Here is an 18,845-nt window from a genome sequence, read left to right as displayed (position 1 = left end):
AATTTCTTAACATTCAAACCAATTTCTGAAATTATTCCGGAATTACATAATGGAAAACTTCACATTTTGGAGATAGAAAAAAATTTCTGGAATTAATGGAAGATACGTCGCGTCTGACCTTAAGTTCATTCAGCATGGAACTGAATAAATACTCAGGTTGTAACTGAATGTCGCCGGCGTGGCGCAGTGATAAGAGCGTCTGTTCTAGAGTTGCGGAGTAAAGAGTTTATCCTTTCGTCGAGGGTTCGAATCCCACTGTGGGACGTGGAAACAGGTCCTTCGGATGAAACTGTATAAACCGAGGTCCCGTGTTGCAGTAGATTCTGGTACGAAAAAGATCCTTCACTGCTCAATAGCCTTGACTGCCGAGTATAGGTCAAAATTTGCAGTTCTCCAGCGGCAAGTGATGGTGTCTCCATATGAGTGAAGAATTCTCGAGAGGTACGTTAAACAACAAACAAACAAATTGAATAAATGTCTGCATCTCAAGGTAAATGCATCAAAATATTGCTCGTTATTACTTAACATGTTCTGAAAGATATATAAACCTGTCAGTGCAAAGTAAACAAAGTAGTCCACGACCTAGTGTGCGCAGGTAGTTAAATCTGCCGGGCCTATATCTCATAAGGAATCAACTGTAATCGGTCAAAGCCATTCATAAAAATAACGTGTAGAAAATTAATACACACTTATATTACTAAATGTGACTTTTAGATCCGATGAACCGGGTGTTCTATATATTTATGCTTATCATTTCACCCGCTTGAAAAGGGGTAGTGTATATAGTGATGGGGGTGTTCGTCTGTCTGGATGTCCGTCCGTTATGCTTTGGGGTACCCATCATTTATCCGCATCTCCTCTTATACCACTGAATGAAATTTAATGCGACTTTTGCAAAATCGTTGTTAAATAGAGCCACTGTGCATCTCTATTTTACTCGTTCTTCTTTTGGGTTTCCCTTGGCAATAAAATAGAAATTTCCATTCTTTCTATAATATTGAAAGGTTCCCGTCTCTTAACCGCAACTCCTCCTATACCACTAAATTAAATTTAGTGATAATATCACAGAATTTTTATAACATGGTGCCATTGTGCACCTCTTATTTCCCCTTTCTGATTGGACACTTATTTTAGCTTTCTCAAAGCAAAACATGGTTAATGCCATTCTTTTATAAATTCGGGGGCTTTCATCTCTTATCAGCAACTCCTCCTATACCATTGAATAAAATTTAATGAGACTTTCAGAGATTCTTTATTACACATTGGCAATAAGCACCTCCTCTTTTGCGTTTTGATTGGCACATATTTCGGGTTTCCCGTAGAAAAACATATCAGCTTTGCCATTCTTTCTATAAGTATAATATCGGGGTAACCATTTCTTAACCACAATGCCTCCTATACCACTGAATAAAATTCACTTTCACAAAATCTTAATATGTAGTGCTATTGGTCGCCCGCGTGGCGCAGTGGCAATGCGTCTGCTCTAAAGTCGAGGAGAAAGGAGTTGATCACTAGTCGCGGGTTCGAATCCCACTGTGGGACGTGGAAACAGGTCCTTCGGATGAAACTGTATTAACCGAGGTCCCGTGTTGCAGTAGATTCTGGTACGAAAAAGATCTTTCACTGCTCAATAGCCTTGACTGCCGAGTATAGGTCAAAATTTGCAGTTCTCCAGCGGCAAGTGGTGGTGTCTCCATATGAGTGAAGAATTCTCGAGAGGTACGTTAAATAACAAATAAACAAAACGTAGTGCTGTTGTGCATGCGCCTCCTTCTTTTTGTTTTAATCAGAGAGATATTTGGGCTTTACCTTCGCAAAAATAGACTTTGCCATTGTAATCATTTGTTAGCTCTAGCGGAGGGTATCATTTTGTGAGCTCAGTGCTCACAGTAACTCTTGTTTATATCTGTTACAACTGTGTGTGTTTTCTTTTCCAAAAAAAAAAGATTAGCATTGACACTTAAGCAATGAATCATTATTTTTTGAAAGATATAGTCTCATAACTGCAACGGTGCAAACAAATTGAGTAACGCGTGTTAGCTTTCAAAAAATAATGATTCATTGCTTATATTTATATTTTTAACTCCTTGCCTTTCACTGCAAATGTGATTTATGTTTCCATATCCCTGTATTATCGTTCGGGTAAGTTACAATAAATGGAAGAGCCAATGCAAAAGCTTCTGTTCAAAATGAGCGGGATTATTGATTTTCGCTTATGACGTTGCACTTCCACGGCATTCAACGTTTGTGACGTCAATTTAAAAGGCAATATTTGACCTTTTGACCCCCTTTGAATGCCTTAGATTTCTACACATTTTATATGCAAAATGCATGTGTAATGTAAATATATAATATAATATAAAGGGAATAAGACAGCTAAGTATGAATAGGAAACAGTAAATACATCTTCCGCCTTTTCTTAAATCACAAAAAAGAGAACGTGCAAATCACATTATACAAAGTATCTAACTTCTGAATATTGATTTTTTGTGTCAAAATTGAAAAATAAACCATATCAAAAGTACGAGGGTTGTCCGGTAAAATCGTGGACAAGTTGTCTAGATTGAAAAATAATCATCACTGCGTTCTAAAACTTTCACTACTTTTTAGAACATTTTTCATCAATACACATAGGAAATTTCAAATAGATATCTGCTCAAATAAACAAAATATGAGACTTTATGTTATGTGTGGTATCGCCTTACGGCGCACGGATGATAACGTCAAAGTGTCTAAATCAGCGTCACGTTTCTTCTTTGCTAAATAAAATTTGGATAAGCCCCACTTAAATTCGGGGATTTCATTGATGCACATACTTGATTTTCCCTTTATTCATCCATAAACAGTTGAGGAACCAATCTCGCACACACATGGGACCTTCTGAAGATTTATTAGTAAGTTATGAACAGTACTCTCACTATCATTCAACTAAAAAGACTCATATTGACGGTTTACAGTGACAGCGTCTTTTGCTGTTACCAGTAGCTGTTTGTCCGTATGTCTTGTTCTACCCGGGGATTTGATCAAAAAGCTTCCGCTTAGAAAAGTCCCATTTCACTAGTATACTAAAGATCTAGTGATTTTTTTTATATTTTGTTTTTCTTCTGTAGTCATTTAAAGTTTCTTAGGGCGTCATTACTACATCTAAATCAAACTGAACTGATCTCCGGTGCGCTGTAACGTCACCAAACGTCGCCATTTTTCATGTGTTGGGTTCACCACTTTCCCATTTCAAATGCTCGGTAAACTGCCAAAAATTAAGCAAATGCCTTGATATTTTACAAAAGACGAAATAGTAGATAGTGTATAAAATATAAATAATTTTTACCCCAACCATTTCTATTTAATACTTTTATTTCGAAATATTACTCGTGTATTCGCAAATGAAACTCTGGTTTTTTGATCGTGCGCCGTAGGGCAGTACCCTGTGCACATTCAAGCATAATAAAATCTTTATTTTTGTCTATATTTTATCAAAAAAATTAAGATGCACTTAAATATGATGAATAAACATTTGCTGAAAAATTCAGCTTAGTGCGCTCGTTATTTTTTCGAGAAAAACGCTTTGTCCACGATTTTACCGGACAACCCTCGTACATAATTGATTTTTAATTCGGTAAAAAAAAAATTCATGAGCAAACATCTTTTGCAAATTATTTTGTTTAATAGTGTTATATTTACTATTACTAATTACCTATACCTTTTACCTTGTAGTTGAATACGAAAATCAATTTTCAACAACACCAAATGTAAATCTCCTCAAAGATATGCACACATACTTGTGTATATTTGCACAATATGTACAGAAGATTAGATCTACACACGTTTATGTACAATACACACTAGTGTAGGTGTACAAACTTTACAATCTTAGATGTTTTTACCAGATTTTATATTCTCAACTTATAATTATCATCTAATAAACAATACTTACTGTAAGGTAGAAGAAATGTGTGAGATATTGTTGAAGCAATTGATCATCATTATTATACGTTAAGCTTGCAAGAGTTACTTGTTCTTGGTCACACACAATGCTTGACGCCTTTAATGTACCCAGGGACTCCAAATTTAAATGATTTTTAGTTTCATATGGTATGACAAATTGTTTTGACGCCTTTGTGGAGATTAATATATGGAATGTTACCTAATAACTTGCTGTTAATTTATTCATTTATTTTGAGAAAGTTGCGCAGTCAAGGTCAGCATATTTTTGAGTCGAATAATATTGCATGAATTCAATCACTTTTTGGTAAATCAAATTTACATGTGGAAAGTTAAGAAAATTACAGCTTGAAAAATCTTAGATCTTCATCAAATAAGTGACAAACTATTTCTTCATGTATTTTCAAACATTTGCATTTCACAAGAGACTATTGATATAGTACATCTTCAATCAAGCAAGATCGGTATTGTTATTGAAATTTGTCATTGAATATTTAATCATTCATTGTTTTTCTCATTGGTACAATATGCTGCCTTATATTTTATTAAAGAATGAGAGGAAAAATATTCTTGTTTATAAGGTTTTCAGTAAAATGCTGAGCATACAGAATGGATTAAACGTATCAGATGTATGTAAAAATCACGCCTTTAAAAGATTAAGGGGCAATATGAGAACCATCTATCCTTCTGTATTCAATAATCCAGAAGTGAAAAAAGAATTAGATAGATTACATGATCAGTACGTAATGGTCCCTGCTGACAAAGCAGGTAACAACATTGTCTTTGTTTGTAAGGCTCATTATATTAAATGTATTTTAGAGGAACTTGGATTTAATTCTACAAGTGGTAATTCAACTTATACTCATAGATCTCTTTGTAAGGAACAAATTCTTCAAAATCATATGTCAGTTTTGAATATTTTTTTATATTCCAAACAACCAAAATGAATTTAAATTACCATATCTATATTGGATTCTGAAACATCATAAAAATCAAACAAAGATACATAGCGCGTTCCAGTAAATGTTCAACCAAGCCTCTTTCTTTACTCCTCACTAAGATATTAACAGTAGTGAAGGAGAAACTTCAAGAGTACTGTGCAACAACATATTCGAAAAGTTGTGTAAATCGGATGTGGATACTTAAAAATTCCAAGGAACTTTTGGAAATTTAAAAATTCCAAGGAACTTTTGGAAAATTTGAAATCACAAGAATTTACCAAAATCAACAGCTTAAAAACTTACGATTTTTCAACTTTATATACAACCATTCCCCACGATAAATTAAATTCAGACTTTTTGATATCATTGACAGCTGCTTTTTCAATAAAAATGGAACTCGTAAATATACTTACCTTGTCATTGGCCATTTGCAAAATTATTTTGTTAAAAAACATTCTGATTGTACACACAAGTACTCTGAAGTTGACATTAAAACGATGCTTGAGTTTCTGATTGACAATATCTTTGTGGTTTTTGGAGACCAGGTCTTCCAACAATCTATTGGAATTCCCATGGCTACCAATTGCGCCCCGTTATTACATGTAGCAGATCTTTTTTTGTATTCATATGAAGCAGAATTTGTCCAAGATCTTATACGTGAAAAGAAGAAAACACTTGCTGTGGCTTTCAACTCGACACTTAGATATATCGACGACGTATTGTCAATTAACAATGGTTATTTCCATTCTTATGTCGATACGATATATCCCGGTGAGCTTGAGATATAAGATACCACAAAGTCTGACACATCTGTTTCATATTTGGATATTTTCCTTGAAAAAGACGTTAATGGTAATCTAACAACCAAGCTTTATGATAAACGTGATGACTTTAACTTTTCAATCTTCAACTTCCCTTACTTATGCAGCAGTATACCTTCATCACCTGCATACGGGGTTTATATCTCCCAGAAATTTCAATTCCAATTATTGTGAAGTGTAAAAAAAAGGCTTGTCTCTTTTCATACAAATGTCAAGCGATGTCTTGAAAATAATTGCCTGTGCAAGCCAAACAATGGTCCCTAATTAGAGTAAATTAACGGTTTAGAATTAGAAACTGAAAAACGTACATAATTTGGAGGTTCATTGGTTTATAAATTTATATATTTATTTTACTGACGACGACGATATTAATGTGGTGCTAATATTTTTACTGTGGCGGAACTTAAGCGCTGATTTTTTAACTGTGGCGCTAAGGAATTTATCTGTGGCGGGGCCGCCACGTTAAACGGCCCATGGAGAACTTTATGTATGGATACATGTATGCATAAAGAAATAGTTATTCACTTAGTTGATGTAGTCAATTATCAAATTTGCATTGTTCAAACAGAAAATCATAATCACAAGGCACATGATAATTATGCGAAAACATCATTCGATTTCGACGAAACATTCGTATGAGATTTTCATGAAGAGTATATCGCATAAATATCGTGCAAAAAAACTCCATATGAAAGTTTTAAAAAGTGAATATTGTACAAAACCAATTCATATGATATTTGCATGAAAAAAATTATTTCCATAATTTTTACATTATTTTCTCATAGATTTTTAAATACATGTAGTAGTTCTCTCGGTAAAATGCACTGTAAGCCAACTATTATTCGCCACATCTGTTATTCACGATTCTTTAGTTTAAAATTCATCTATGGCTTCAACTTTTTGCGACTGTGGAAACTTAAATATAGATTCAAAATTAAAAACATATAAGTAATTCATGACGAGAATTTTTTTTTTTTCAGTTGAAAGAAGGTCGCAAAACTCGCTGATATTTCTCGCAGGCAAAAAATGGTCAATATCATTTTCGTGGAATTAGCATAACCGTAACTTTTTTTTCAATAATAATTCTTTCTTACTATAATAACCAAATGTAAGAAAACAGTGTTTTCTTGATCAATCACTATTTCAAAGAATTGTCAAGCTGCAATTTTCTTCAACTTTTCTAATGAACATTTGATTTTATCAATATGGGATGGAAATCGTGCATTATCTTTCGACTTAGAAATAGGCTGACCTTGAACGCGCAACATTCTTGAAATGAGTAAATGTTTTGTTTTTTTTATTAATTTTGCATGTTATTGGGGTGATATTCGTCAAATTCCACAAAGGCGTCAAAATTTGTCATACCATTAGACATGAAACTAGAAATAAAATGGACAGGGGCATTTAAATTTGGATATCAAGTGTTGTGTGTGATCGACCAAGAACAAGTTACTCTTGCAAGCTTGATATACAATGTCGATGATCGATTGCTTCCACTCTATCTTACATATTTCTTTTTTCTTTTCAGTAATTATTATTTATTAGAAATACAAATAATTAAAAAAAATGAGACTTTGTTATTTATTATATGCTAGTAAGAAGAATATATAAGAGTTGATATGTACATCTTTACAAGTGTAAAGTTTGTACAACTTTACGTCTCCATTAGTGTATATTATACATAAACGTGTGCAGTTGTGTAAACATATTGTGTACATCTACTCATGTATTAGTGTGTTCACCTTAGAGGAGTTTTACCTTTCGTGCCAGTCAAAATTAATTTCCGTATTCAACTATACGGTAATAGGCATAGGGAACTAGCAATAGGAATTTTTTTTTTTTTCACTCATAGGATGAAAAGTATTAAGCTGTCATTTTGAAATCTACCACGTGTTAGGAAATATTGTGTTCTAGGGCGAAGTGAGAGGCTTCGAAAGCAAAACTAAATGGAACTAGTCTAATAATCAGCCACCTAGCTACCCTTTGTTGTTGCTTATTAAAACTGTTACAATGTTTTTCGTATTGACACTTCTTTTAAGTTCACTTGAATTGCATGCATTTTTGTTGATGTCAATTGCAGGCAGCATTATGGCAACACTTTCTTATTATTTCAGTGTTGTTTTGTTGGGTACAAAATTTGCTAGTTATGTTGAACATCTTTATGTCCTGCATACCATGAGTATTTTCTTTTCTGATTTATGAGCAGATTTCTGGATAAAACCTCTATTTAGGCAATTTCTTGTGAAGATCGTATTTTTCTAATTGGTTTATTTGTGAAAGATCTAGTGTGTTTCATTGGTCTTCTTACAGGTATTCTTTTTGATGGTTATTTATTGAAAATGCAAAGGGCATAATTTCTGATAGGTTCCTACAATCCTTAACAGTTAAAAGGAAATATATTTATTTGATCTACGCAGATTTGCTTTCGAATTATTGCAATTTTTACACACAAAATTATTAGTTTTCATGAAAAAAGAAATCAAGTTTCCTCCTTAATAAATTTGCTACATAATGACATCGCTACATGTATATCATAAACCAGTTTATCTTTTTTAAAATATCTAGACCACAACTACAAGTGACAAAATATTTAATAATCATACATGTAGTTTGCGAATAATAAAATGAAAAATAAATTATACATTATTCATGTAAATGAATTGTATCATGAAAACCGTGTGATAAATTGTAGTTTTTTTTGGATATTTGATAACTTAGATATGAAATAACATTTCAAAATCGAAAGCAAGCTCCCAAGTGAATGCTAGATTTACTAGGGAATATATATTCTGTTGCCAGTAATGAAACTGTACCATATACATGTAATCAACAACAATAGTTTTGCCTTTTTATTTAAATTTGTCTAAATGGACAATCTTTTTTGCACCCCAAGTGCATTGTTCGGGAAAATGTATTTTACTGTTATTATGAATAAGACGAGTTAAGACTCATTTTTTCGGGGGTTGGGGGGAGAAATTTAGAGGACACTCTAGCCATGTGTTCTGACATCCGGGTAAGCGTTTTGGTGAATTGCTGTGCTAGCTTGCCATATGATGATTTATATTTGAGAAAATTATTACATTTTTTTTATTGGAATTCAAAATAATATATGCTATTGCTTACCAGAGCAGAGTTTACACTAGTAGTTGAAATTATATATATTTTTTTTATTTAACAGTCTTAAAGTATCCATTGTTATCCATCAATAATTAACAAACTTCACATAACCCCTATTTTGCAGGTGAAGCGCGCCTGTGTGTGTGTGAGGGGGTTGGTAGGGGAGATGGTATATGTAATATAGTCACCCTCTCTCCCGTTCGGAACGAAGTTAAGATATATAAAACTGGTGAAAATTTTAACTCGAGTTGGTCGACCCAACCTCTGCTGGGCAGCTTCGCCTTCAAAATTGTTACTCCACCCAGCGCTTTAAATTCTTTTTTTGTAATTTTGATTCAAATATATTTGATTTATCTTAATATCAAATAAACGTCTTCACAATATGTATGCTTTGATTTAATGGTGATTTCAGGCCTTTCAAGTATAAACTTAAAGTATGACATGTAGTCAAAATATCATCATCTTGAATGGACTTTTCAAAATAACTCACGAAATAAAATAAGTTCGCTGATGAAAGTTTATTGCAAGTTCTTTTTTCTTCACTACAGAATTATAAGTCAAATACGTGCATTTGATGTGGTTTATTATTCAATTTTGACAATAATATCAATATTCGAAATTTAACTACTTTGTATAATGTGATGTACACATTATTTATATTGTGATATAAGAAAAGGGAAAAGAAATATTACTAATATTTCCTTTTTATACGACGCTGTTTTATTTCCTTAACATTACATTTCTGTGTCAATAGCAATCTTTTTTGACATAATATACAGTTGTAAAAGTAAAAAACTAGAGGTACCGTGAGCACTGAGCTCACAAAATGATTCCCTCCGCTCGAGCTCCAAAATGCATATAATAGTAAAGTCATTTTTTTTATTTTTTATTTTTATTTTTTTTATTTTTTTTTTTTTATTTTTATTTTTTTTTTATTTTTATTTATTTTTTTTTTTTTTGGCTATTGTGAGGCCCAGATATCTATCCTTTCAAAACTTAAAGTAGGAGGCGCATGCACAGTAACAAAATAATAAAGTAATAAAGAAATCCTATTCAGTGGTTTAGGGGGAGTTGTGGTTAAGAAATGGGTACCCCTGATATTATAGAAAGAATGACAATGTGCATGTTTTTTCTACGGGAAATCCGAAATATGTGTCCATTCAAAAAGTAAAATAGGAGGTGTACAATGCCAATGTGTAATAAAAAAAAATCTCAAAAAGTATCTTTAAATTTTATTCTATGGTATTAGAGGAGTTGCAGATAAGAGATGGCTACATCCGATTTCATAAAAAAAAAGAATGACAGTATCCATGTTTTGCTAAGAGAAACCTATAATTTGAATCTTATCAAAAAATTAAAATGGGAGCTGGGCAAGGCACCATGTAATAAAGAATCTGTCACATTATTCTTAGTTTTATTCAGTGGTATAGAAGGAGTTGCAGATAAGTGAAGGGTACTCCCAGTATTATAGAAAGAATGACAGTGCCTATGTTTTGCTATTATATGTTTTAATGGCTATATTTTTTTTAATGCTAAGCGTAATTCCGTACTAAGGATATCGATGCACGTATACATATAACGTATGATTGATCTTGTCATCATATTTAAAACAATTTTTTTCTTTATATAGCAATATGAGATAAATTAAAACTAAAGAGTTGTCAAGGGATGAATTTTGTATCTTAATTCTATAATTCGATAAGACAAATTAAATTTGATAATATTCATACCTGGAGATTGATCAAGGTAAAGCTCACAGATTCAGTAGCTCTTATTTTTGGGGGTATTGCAATTAAGAATACATTTCCTTAAACAATCGGAAATCTCAGGCCAAAGGAGCAGAAAATGAGATTGTGGAGTATCAAGCAGACATAAATGACACCCCCTAAAAAGAGCAAGAAATATTATTTGTCTGTTTTTGATCCGATTTTAAAGCAATTCAGCAAGATTGCCTATATTTAGCAGCAGGAGTTGTGATAAACATATTGCACTAGCTGGTGCTTTATAGCAAAAATCAGACTTTAAAATAAACAGACTCCAAACTTTGACTCCAAACTCCACTCCAAACTCCAGTCCATGCCTCCAGTCCATTATTTACACGGTGCTGGAAAGCAGGGACAATGAAGTTCCCATTATGTAACCTTTTAACTATATTGATGCCAAAACTCGTTGAAATTGGTTGGTACGGTGGTTCAGTAAAAGAAAATAAAAATGTTTAAAATTTACAACCCAAGATGACGGACGAAAACTGCTAAGTGACTTAGATGACCTTAAAGCTTTTTCGTGTCCCTTTTGCAAAAACTCAGTCTGTCCCTGAACATTTAAACTGACATTTTGGACACCAAAAGTTGTTTGGAGAAAATGAAATTAAGATTATGTGAGAACAGAGAAAAAACAGGCACCGTGTAATTCATGGACTGAAGGCATGGAATGGAGTTATGGAGTGGAGTTTGGTGTCAAATTTTGGAGTCTAAGATTTTTTTAAAAAACATGAATGGAAAAAGATGTTCAAGAAATTGCATTAGTATGAAAGTCTTTAGTTCTTTTTTGTACGTTTGTTGGCTGTTTCATGACTTGTAACTAAACAGGTTTATAATTCATGGGTACTATGACTTAATTAAAATTTGTAAGTTTCTGAAACTTAAGTAAGTATTAGTAACTTGAGAAAATTACATCAGTATTGAATAGACAGACATGATACTGACAAGATAACCCCTGTTTTAAAAAAAAAAATGGAAACTGTTGAACATAATTAATCAACAGATATAGTCGGTCTTACTGATTATTTTAATACAGTTTAATTTGACGTGTTAACAAACCTGTCAAGAGCTATTAGGTTCAGTGTTTAAAGCAATTTATACGAACGCTTTTTTTCAATATATACACTCACCTATTCATTACCTTCCATGTTAAAATAAAAAAAATATATAATTAGTTTTAAAATAAGTTTTACACTTTATACCACTATTACATGTATATGGTGTACTAAAAGGTTCACTTACTCCCTTACTTCCTTGCATTAAAAGCGACATAGCAACTACCATTCTAATCTCTCTCCCATTTCCTTGGATTGTCGCTAACTCACCCTCAGAAACAACAAATCAACTATGGGTTATATCACACTTCAAGTGAACGCATTGTGTTAATTATTTTTACTCAAGTTGATCTTTATTAAACATTGAATAAGTTTTTAGTTTTTTAATTCATAGTGAAAGCTATTTAAGATTACACTGGCTCATACAGAAAAGCCAGAATCCTCACACCCAGTTTCACTGATTAAACTGTGAACGATGACCATTTAATTTTGGAGTATGTGATCTAGTGTTGATTTAACTTAACAGCATGCATACATTAAAATTATTGCATTCTTTAGGAGTTTATATAAATATTATCATCCCATAACTAGCATCACAGTGCATTCCTTCCCATTAACTTCTAAATTGATAAAATTGTGGGTCACCAATGTATTTTATTCATATTACAGTATCATAATATTATTTAATTATTTAAGTAAATGTATGTGAATTATTGATAATCTTTTTTTAAAGTCACATTTTAAGATACAAAATTGATGGTTGCAAATCTAAAGTAAATTATATAGAGAGAAAAATCATCAATCTTTTTCTACAAACAACCTTGTAACAATATACTAACCTACAATGTTCAGCTGTGTGGTCAAAAACATATAAAGTGTTAGCAGACATAAAAAAGATGTGACAGAAAGCTAAAATTTAGTTCATAGGGTTGTATCACCTTCCAATTATGTGTTGAAAGCTATGGTGAAATTTATTTATGTAACAGTTAAATTTGATTAAAACATAGAATAAAATGTCATTGTTTTAGATAACACACTTTTTGACAATAAGAGTGAAATTAATACCCATGACCTTATCTGAAAGAATTTCCGGGAATTTGGTGCAGCCACTGTATGTCACACATAATCTGGCAAGAGGTATTTATACAAGAGGATACAGGCAGTGTTAGGCGATTGTAACAGACCCATTTATATTCACATCAGTATGCTATTCATTAAAGTACAATAATTATGGGTAATACATTTTTGAGGAAAAAGATTAACTTCAAGAGTTGGACCAGAAGATTAATCTGTCTAGATAAAAATTAACATTAATATAATATCAATCCTGAGATTTAGGTAATAGATAATGTGATCTTCAACTGAATTGTTCTAACAATCAATATCTTAAATGAATATTTGTTAATATATCAACTCCTAGAAAATAGGCTTTCAAATATGACTGATACAATGTCTTTCTTAAGTATAGATTTGGTTTTGAAAAAAAGCTCTAATTGATGTTACAAAGAAATTGATTAATAATTATTATGAAAAGTGGTCAAAATTGATATTTATTAATAATCAAAATAAACATTAAAAACGCATACCACTAGTTTACTTCATAATATTTTTTTATACCCCGCCATGAATATGGCCGGGCCATATCATGTTTGTCATGTCTGTCTTCCGTCCTTCTGTCGAGCTTTGCATTTAGGCTCAGTTCAAATCTCAGTTTCAAAGAAACTATTCAAGATATTTTTTTTGTAAAACTTCATATGTTGATAGGTATTGGTGAGAGCTTTTCAATTGCGTAAACAGTTTTTGACCTTGACCTTTCCTTTGACCTTTACCTTACTTTTCTTAAATTAGTGTTTAGCTCAGTTTTAAAGAAACCATTCAAGATAGTGTAATCAAACTTCATATGCTGATACATACTGATGTTATCTTTTTAACTGCATCAACATTTTTTGACCTTGACCTTTCTTTTGGTCTTGACCTCACTTTTCTTATAAATAGTGTTTAGCTCAGTTTTAAATAAAGAATTCAAGATAATTTCATCGAATTTTATATACTAATACATACTGATGAGAGCTATCAACTGCATCAACATTTTTTGACCATGACCTTTTCTTTGACCTTAACCTCACTTTTCTTAAATCAGAGTTTAGCTCAGTTTTAAATAAACCATTCAAGATATGTTTATCAAACTTAATATGCTGATACTTATTAGTGAGAGCTATTTAACTGCTTCAAATCTTTTAACCTTGCACTTTCCTGTGACCTTGACCTCACTTTTCTTTAATCTGCATTTTGCTTAGTTTTAAAGAAACCGTTTAAGATATTTTTATGTAAGCATATGCACTTAATACACTTATACACAATCTGCAGTCTCGATTACAGTAAGGTTCTACCACTGTAACAACAATGACGCTCACAGAGCATGGTCCAGAAGAATTTAGATGGGTAATTATTATTAACCTAATCTAACACTGAATATTTGTTAGCAACTTTGATTGCTTTATTTGTTTATGCATTTTACAAGTTTCTTTCAGACACAAGTAGTGATCTGAACTCACCGTTGTCGGTTACTATTTACTCAGGCACAAGAAGTGACCTGGAATTGATATTATAACTCCGACATTATTATTAACAAATGCATGATGCATTGTATTGAATTTTAGTGAGAAATTAGCATAACTTTTTGTCCCTATACAACTAGTTGTTTGCTATAACCTCTGGTATTTCATATTTGTACTCACTAGTGAAGAAATCACTGATTCAATCTTTTAACTAAGACCTAAAGGTATTAGGTCTATTCATGTTAACTAAAGAGTTTGTTCAAGGGTGGTTTAAGAATTAACATTTGGTGGAAAGGGTGGTTGATTTGTTTTTATTTCAGGTGCAGACTGCAGAGCCAAAGAAGAGTTTTGTGTATATTTATTTGAATAAAATCTTATAAAATAATAAAAACAATGTACATCCTGTTTTCTTTCGTTCAATATTCAGACTAAGGAGCCCCACAATGTTACGCTGCTAAACATAGACAGCTGTAAGTCGTAACAGCATTACTAATATACACTGGACGGGGTATTCATGTCCTATGGACATATTTCTAGTTTTAAGTTACAGAAATGTAAACTAAAATGTTCATCTACACTTTTCCAAGGAACACACGCATCACTTCCAATAGCAACACGGGAATATAATAAAACTGCAGAGTTGTCACCTGAAGAATTTTGTATCTTTAGTGTATACGTCAGTACGACAAATTAAATCTGATATTTATACCAAGATTGATCAATGTAAAGCTCACATTCAGTAACTCTTATTTTGAGGGTATTGCAATAAAGAATATATTTGCTTAAACAATCGGAAAATCTCAGGCCAAAGGAGCAGAAAAATACTTTGAAATGAATAACGGAATATCAAACGGGCATGAATGACACCACTTAAACAAGTAGAAAGAAACATTATTTGTCTGTTTTTGAGCAGATTTTAAGGTGATTCAACAAGATAACCTAATGTTAGTAACAGGAGGTTATGTTAAATGTTGCAATAGCTGGTGCTTTATAGCAACATGGGAATATAATAAACTACAGAGTTGTCACCTGAAGAATTTTGTTCTAAATAGCAAAAATCAAATTTAAAAAAATCTTAGACTCCAAAATTTGACTCCAAACTCCACTCCAAAGTCCACTCCATAACTCCATTCCATGCCTCCAGTCCATAAATTACACGGTGCCGAAAAAACACTCCCAGGAGATATCAAGAGAATTACGAATCTGCAGTCCGTTGATCTGGGTCGCCTAGATAATGCTCACAAAAATTGTATTAAAAATGAACACGATAACATTAGAATAACAATTGCTTTGAATTATCTTGAACTAAAATTGAACCACTTATAGATCTTTCAGGAATCAACTGGATAGAAGCCAAACAATTGCGACATGCTCTCGAAAGATAAAATTAGAACAGACAGTCACGAATTGTCGGCGTGACATACACACAACATTTTCTTTGTACAGGTGTACTACAGCAATAGTAGTATTGTAAATTAACAAGTGGAGAGTTTGAAGTTATCGTCTGCTAATTGAGATATAAACATTAACACACCAATGGGACATACTATTGAAAAAAGCAACATTTAAGGGTAAGTTACTTTTCTTTAAATTAAATTAAAATAAATGTTGATAAAGTATTTTTGGATTTTATCAATTTGCGTCTGTTTGTTATAGTGACCTTGCGTTGGGTAACAGAAGTTGGTGTTTGTGATCATGGCGGAAAATGGAGGAAAAGAATGTAGCTCATGTTCCGAGTTTGGTTCAAAATATTATTGTTTTGAATGCCATAGATTTCATTGTGACAGTTGTTTAAAAGATAGTGATATTAGAAGCTTACATACACTAGAATATCTTAGTATTTATTGTGCAGATCATGTAATGGCTGATAATATGTGTAAGCATTTTTGCGACTTGTGTGACAAACCTGTTTGTCAGAGCTGCATTCTAAAACACATAGGAGAAAAACATTCCTTAATTAGATTAGAAGACGCAATAGAAAAAAAAAAATTACCATAATCGAACATCGGGAAATGATACTGCTTTCTGAAATAAAGAAAAGACAAAGGGAACTGAATGGATTAGCTAAAAATAAAGATGTCTCGTGTGATGATTTTTGTATAGCAGTTGAAAGAGAACTTCATAAGAAAGTAAGAGAGTCGATATCATCTATGAAAGAAACTGCAAAGAAACATTTAGTAAATAGTCCAGAAAAGATTGAGGAAAAAAAGCAGCAGATTTCTTCAGTAATTGAAGAAATGCAAACAACTATTTATGAGTTCGATAGCTACACCTGTACAGATATATTAGGGTTTACAGATGACAACTGGAAAACAAACCATTACGGAAAAGATTTTACTTCATCCCTGGTAATTGACGACCTTATTCAAAGAATAATTTTAGAAACACAGGCTAACTTAGAAGATAGTATTAGAAACGTTTTTCAAGAAACGTACAACAGTTTTTTTCCTGAAAGAGTCGGTAGAGGAAACCAGACAATAAAAACAATGCAACTGAAGGAAGTAAATACTGGAGTTGATTTTCTGATGGATATTGCGTGTGCCTCTAAGGATGTTATATTCTGCAGTGCGCAGAATAACTGCTCACTATTCAAAATTGAATGTGAAATGAAATCAATGGTACCCTGTAATGGATTCAACCCAGAATACATTTCTATGTCGTCATCCTCCGATGTACTTCTGTTTACTTCTTTGAATGAATTATTTAAATTATCAATTGAGAATATGGAAATAGTTAAGTTTTTTAAAATTGATTCGGATTGGGAAATCCATGGGTTAACATTCGCAACTGATGACTGTGTTTATTTGTGTTTGAGAAATAAAAAAATGGGAGACGGATCGATCTTTTGCCTTAATAAGTATGGTAAAGTTGTGGACAAATATGTCACGAATAATGATGGACATGCCCTTTTCGTGAACCCCATATATATATCCGAAAACAAAAGTAATGATGGCGATATTTGTGTCTCCGATAATTACTCTGAAGTGTGTTCTATTAAAAAGAATAAAGAAATACGATTTGTTTACAAAGGAGTGGAGAAGATGGAGCTAGATATCCGCGGAATTGTCAGTGATGTGTTAGGAAATGTTCTTGTTTCTGATTTCAGGAACAATTTAATTCATGTCATTAATAAAGGAGGGAAATTAATACGCACAATTGGAAAAGACTTTCTCTGTAAACCAACCGGGATATGCATTGATCCTCAGGGAGTTATCTGGGTCACTGAATATGAAGGTGGAAGAGTTAAAATGATTGAAGCTTGACTTTTCTTCAGCACGTTTACTTAAATTGAGATGCTAAGGCTTGTGTTCTCAATATTTACGTATATGCACGCAAATCCAAAAGCATTTCTTTATACTTTGTATTCTTAGTACAGTTTATTTTTTTTTCTCTAAAGATAAATGTGGGTCATAAAATGCTTTATGAACATTTGTAACTTGCGGGTATTCTTTGAAAATTCAGTAACATTAACATGACAAAGATTTTATTCCAGAAGTTACCGTGACCGTGGATTTACTTATCTGTGTTTGGAATTGTAGAAGACGCCATCAGCATCTGGACTTAAAAATGTTCTGTTTTTATTTTTTCCTTCTAAATTTAAAATAAATGTTAAAATATGCATAGACTTATCCTATCTTTTACCAATTTTATCCTAGAAGGAAAAAAATGTAGAATTTGTAAAATATTTCCAGAAATTATACCTTTAAGAAGCAATGACAAAATTTGTAGTTTAGATGATCCTGAATCAATAAAAAAAATTATAAGTAAGAGCATATTGTTTTTGTGTGTGTGTGTGAGTATCATATAGTGAAATGAGAGCAAGGTATGGTATACCAGTTAAAAAAATCATTTATCCAATAATAGCAACCATAGTAAAGATTTTTTTTAAAAAGGAACATATAAATGTAAATTTGGAAGTAGATTATCTGTACATATCTATCTTTTTTTCTGTAATATAACCAGACCTGTGGGATAATGTATATACACTTGCAAACATTACTTTCTGCGTTGTTCATTTTATCTGAAGAGCAAGGCAAAAGGTACATGTACAAGTAAATGAATAATTTGATATTTTGGCCAATTATTAAACTAATTAATAACTGATTGTTTGACAAACATTTAAACTACTATAACACAACGACTTGGATGCGGTTATATATATATATATATATATATATATATATATATATATATATATATATATATATATATATATATATATATATATATATATAAAATAAAAATCCAAAAAATCACAAAATATTTTCTGCAAGCGCTTTCGCCATGTTAGGCTCTTCAGGCAGTTATACAAATGTCAGGTATTATAAAGAATGGATCCTGTATAACTACAGACTTATACTGTAAACCTACGGACACGCATCAGTATTTGGATTTTAGATCGTGCCATCCATCCCACACAAAACGTAATATCCCGTTTAATTTAGCACGAAGAATTTGTACAATTATTACAGATAGAACCCTGCGTTCTAGACGTTTGGAGGAATTAAAAATATATCTACGACGACAAAACTATCCAATTGATTTAATCAACGCTGGAATAGACAAGGCGTCCAAAATTCCAATAGAGAACCTTAGAAATCCACGTCGTGTAGATGACACCACCGATGACGGGAAAATAGCCTTTGTTGTG

This window comes from Saccostrea echinata, unplaced genomic scaffold (assembly GCF_033153115.1).
Source record: "Saccostrea echinata isolate AGI-Se365-2 ecotype Australia unplaced genomic scaffold, CSIRO_AGI_Sech_v1 ptg000050l, whole genome shotgun sequence".
Lineage (NCBI taxonomy): Eukaryota > Metazoa > Mollusca > Bivalvia > Ostreida > Ostreidae > Saccostrea > Saccostrea echinata.
This window is presented reverse-complemented; position numbering follows the sequence as displayed.